This window comes from Limulus polyphemus, unplaced genomic scaffold (genome assembly GCF_000517525.1).
Source record: "Limulus polyphemus unplaced genomic scaffold, Limulus_polyphemus-2.1.2 Scaffold1923, whole genome shotgun sequence".
Classification (NCBI taxonomy): domain Eukaryota; kingdom Metazoa; phylum Arthropoda; class Merostomata; order Xiphosura; family Limulidae; genus Limulus; species Limulus polyphemus.
Genome location: NW_013667533.1, coordinates 107,042 through 112,149, shown reverse-complemented (window position 1 = coordinate 112,149; position 5,108 = coordinate 107,042). Strand labels below are relative to the sequence as shown.

The following is a 5,108-nucleotide window of genomic DNA, read 5'->3' as shown; positions in this document are numbered from 1 at the left end:
TCCCATCGAAAACCTCTAGACCATACTCGAACGGCAAGTCAAGAAACAACCAACAAAACCAACTTCGAAGAGCGATCTACTCCAAGTTTTGAAGCAAGAGTGGGCGAAAATCCCACAATCTAAAATTGTCGAGATGATTCTCACGATGCCCCAAAGGATCAACGAACTCCACGAAGCGAAAGGAAGATCTACTAGATATTAATTAAATTATAGATATATCAATTCATGTGAATATGACTGAAAAAAATCATTTTTTCTTAAAAGATGGTGTCTATTTACTTGTGACCACGCTGTGTATATGCTCAACTTGGTCACATATAAAACATTTTGGTAGAGGTTTGTAATTTCTCTCCTTATTTACAGAATCACTCTGCGGGAAAGTTACAATTCTCTCGGAGCTTCGATCCACTTTTATTTGTTTGTGGCAAGTAGTTCTCCTAGCTTGATTTTCACCCACTTTCAACGCATTGTGTTTCATTATCACTGCGTATTCATCTGCTAACCTTACTGTGTGGCTCCCTAGCGTTTAACCATATTACTTACTGTGTGGCTCCCTATCTTTTAACCATATTACTTACTGTGTGGCTCCCTATCTTTTAACCATATTACTTACTGTATGTTGGTACTTTTGTCACCATCTCTCATAGGGTTAGATCATTCGGCCCATTTAACTAGCAACTCATACAGCCTTGTTTCAAACTTTTTAACTGTCCCATTTACCATTTTTGTTAATCTCTGAATTTTTCTGCAATAAGTTACAGATTTAAACAAATATGTTTCTAAAATAACTGATTTCACTACAACATACTCTATTTTGTTTGCGATCCCAATTTTTATTATATGCTGCTAATGTCTTTCCAGGTAATGCAGGAATGAGTTTGCTCAATATATCCATTCCTCTGCTCTTGCTATTTTTTCAAAAGCACAGAAAAATAAATCTACAACATGTTCGCAAAATTGAGAAAACTGCACGTGGGTGCTTGTTTCGAGCATTCCAGCCCTTCAACCAGAATTATTATAGCTTCCATTCATAATCAATTCGAATTCCCTCTGCTTATTCCTATTTGCTAACTCTAGCTCTAAATGTTTTATTCGCTGCTTCTATTTCCAAGCGTTTACTCTCAACTTTTACTTCCAAGTAATTATTTTCAGTTTATAAGTGTTTCATTTCGAACTGTATCTTAGGACAGTTTAAATTATTACCATGAACACCACTAAGCTCAAGGTTAGAACAATCATGTATTGTGACTCCCGCCTCAGTTAAAACATCATCTTTGTTTCCCCAATAACTTGAAAGTTGGCGTGGCATGGCCTGGCGGTGAGGGCGCTCGACTCGCAATCTGAGGGCAGCGGGTTCGAATGCTCGTCCCACCAAACATGCTCGCCCTTTCAGCCGTGGGGGCGTTATAATGTGACGGTTAATCCCACTATTGGGCGGTGAGTGGTGATGACTAGCTGCATTTCCTCTAGTTTTACACTGCTAAATTAGGGACGGCTAGCGCAGATAGCCCTCGTGTAGTTTTGAGCGAAATAACAAACTTCTAAGTGTTATATCCAGTTCTCTACATTTGCTTACCTACTGACTTTTTACTAGTGATTTTCAATTCTCATTAGCGCTAGCTTTAATTCTATAATCTTAAACAATGAACCACATAACTTATAATCAATAAGAATTAAATTGAACCACCATCCCCCCCCCCAGTGGCACAGCGGTATGTCTGCGGACTTACAACGCTAGAAACCGGGTTTCGATACCCGTGGTCGTCAGAGCACAGACAGTCCATTGTGTAGCTTTGTGCTTCATTCCAAACAAACGAACCACCATCAAAACTAAAACAGGTAAGATAAGAACAAAAAAAAAGAAACTTATTATATTTCCCTTCTTCGTTGCTTCATCTAGTTGACATTCCTTTTCGGCTTTTTTATGTGGTTCCACCTTCAAATTATTCTTTAATTGTTGTGTTTTGATTCCTTACGACTTTAACGTCTGACACCACATTTTTTACGATCTTGGTATACTTCTACTACACTTTCCCTTTTTATATACATCAACTTTATTTAGTTTCCACTTATTCCTATCAGGAATTTGTTTGTTTGTTCTTAAGCACAAAGCTACACAATGAGCTGTCCGTGAATTGCCTCTATGGGTATTGAAATTGATTTATAGAGTCATAAGTCTGTAGACTCAGCGCTGAGCCAATGGGGGTGGGCTTATTAGAAATTGACATAAGTCAAACTAAACATAACAAATTGCTGTTTATTACTGATAATAATTAACACATAGATTAAGAAATACGTTTTATTTCTTACTGGCTGTGCATTACTTTCTTCCTTCACTTCTCTCGAGTTTATTAGTTCTCTCTCACATCTTCTAATCTTCTGTTTCTTTTTCTTTTGTTTAATTCCTGCCTTTTATATTCCCTTCTCAAATTCACCGGTCTCTTTCTCTCTGACTTTACAGCGGTTTCCCTTATATCGAATTATAATGTTTCAGAGCCATAGGGTCTTTTAGTCACCATTCCAGCTGAAACTAGAAAAGCAGCCGCTATACCCGCTCATTCTGTTTTTTTTTTCTTTTGACTTAGACTAGAGTACTGTAATCCCCTAATTTCTCAGAAAATGATCAAAAGCCGGCCGCTTTCTCACACTCCCTCATTTTCAACCGATGTTACCTTACACCTAATTTGAGAACATTGAGGATTACTAATAAAAAAGGGTTTCAATCATACTATTGGGCATCTAACTTAGTCACAAAAAGTGCTTAGATCCAAGATAAGTATTAGAAGTAGATATCTACATTTGTATACCATATACTTATAAATATAAACTATTAATAATAACTTCGGAGTGAAATTAAAGAGAAATAGTTTGAATCATAGAATGGAAATATGTTTAATAACATGGCCAGTAATAAAGCTCAATAATACGTGTATTGATAAGTTTATGAAAGTTGAATTGAATTACCCTAAAAAAACAAATTTGGAATCCGAAGACTTCCAACTAATAACAGACATCTGTAACGTGTTTGAATAAAAAAACAAGAGCTGGTGAAGCTGGATTAGTTAACCATACTCATTAGTTACAAGTGATAGATCTTGTTCTATCTGCCACTCTGCTGACCGCTAAGTTATGAAACAGAAAAGTTGACTTACGCATGGATGTATAACAGTACTACCCAGCTGCTGATTTTCACATGTGTCATCGTCAAACCTTCTACCTAATCGATGTACAACTGTAGAACTAAGCTGACTGGCTTAACATTTAGTGAATATAGCACAGTTCCAAGTTGTACTAGAACCTGCCGTAAAATTGACACACGTGCCCACTGGCAGGAAACCTGGCACCCAAAGTTGACCGAGATCTTAGACATCTTACAAACACTGCGATATAACATACCTCATTACAAACATGAACATATGGGTCTATTCTGTGCATCAGGCTGTAAAAAGGCTTGTTAGAATTATTTTGTTCAGTCCACACCTTGCATCTTCATCAAAATGCTATGAAAAAAACTTTTCTCACAATGTATGTGTTTAATGATTAATTTGTTTTGAAAGTAATTGTAAAAATCTTATAATTATTGAAAAGCTACTCATTTTGACTTGATACCTGAATGAAACAAAAATGACAAAATCCACCATGAAATTGTTAAGTTAAGAAAAACTATCTTTACCGAATAAGTACGTTTAAAAAAAGGTTGTAGTTTAAACTCTATTTATTATTTATACATCTAGAAAGTAAAGTATTAAAGTAGCTTCTGATGTATAGTAATTTGAAATTACATTTAACACCATTATATAATATCATATTATATCAATTATATTAGATAGACAATATTTATTATATGATATTATATTACATATAATGTATATATCAACTTACGTTATTTTCAACTAAAGCAGTAGAGGATGCTCATTCATAGATCAAATCCACTAAGTTTAAAAAAGATATATCGTTGGTGTGAGAACAATAAAGTGTACGACGTTCCAAGTCGTCACCAAGATAGTTTAACATTCACCGAGCGATAACAACCACGTTCATATGGTGATAGAAATACGTCACCAGTCATATGCACAACAGCTACCGTATTGATTGGTTAAACTGAACGATTGTCGTTAACAGCTTTTTTCAGCTCAGAGAAGTTGCCGATAAAAATGTCTTCCAAAATGTCAAAAATTTTGAATTTGGATCCTATATTTTTTTTATATGCTTTACTTATCTTTATACTTAAACCTAAATTAACCAGCAAATCATTACACAATATGATCTAAAGATCCAAAAATGAATTTTTTTTGTTCCAAGCAGCTTTTAAAATAGAATACAGAAATGTTTTAACAGCTGTGTAGACATTATTAGCGAAGAGATTATCAAACTTTAAAATATACTGACTATATTTCAAGGTAGTCGTGTGTTTATAACAAAAGAAACTGATTTATTCTTACTGAAAACAGAACTTAAAACGTCGTTCAATAAATATTTAAGTTGTATGGTACTAACCCTACCTAAGTTTTGGCCCTTTGTAATGAGCAAGAGACAGAAAGAGATTTACAATTTTACAAAACTAACTCCAGTATATCATGTAACAGTTTAGTTCTCTGATGAAAATGTTTTGGCCTTATACATTATTAGCTCAGCAGTAATGTAATAAAAGTTGTAAACTGTAACATTTTTCTCTACGTATATATAATATATCTACCTATTTTAATTACTGAATAGAGATTTTCCACAAAGCGGTTTTTTTACAACGGCTAGAAGGGATTAACTTATGTTATAACGAGTTCTTATACTTTTAATGTGTTGTGAACTACAGGTAATGTTGTAAAGCATCATGGGCATATCTATAAAAACTGGAAGAAAGCTTACAAACTCCGCTATATACCAACACGATACAGAAATAGAGCATCCGATTTCTCTCTCCAACTTTAAAATTTTCTCAACAGCCAAACATGGTACTGAACTTCTAATCAAAGAAACGTTATACATAAAAACTCTTCTTTCGTCTCTAAATAATACACATCTTTCACTTGATTTAAATCTATTTTAATTTAATTATCTCATTTGTGTTACATACTTTTCATTTTCTTTTGTACTTTTTATATTCAAATTGT

General features: G+C 34.2%; 1 protein-coding gene across 1 annotated transcript in view; it reads right to left on the bottom strand.

Annotated features, from left to right (window-relative positions):
* Positions 1-3,956, bottom strand: part of LOC106465371 (prolactin-releasing peptide receptor-like) — a 77,672-nt gene extending 73,716 nt beyond the window's left edge. The window contains exon 1 of the mRNA XM_022393255.1: positions 3,883-3,956. The gene's annotated coding sequence lies outside the window, so the exon portion shown is untranslated. The remainder of the gene's footprint in view (positions 1-3,882) is intronic.
* Positions 3,957-5,108: the final 1,152 nt, after the last annotated feature.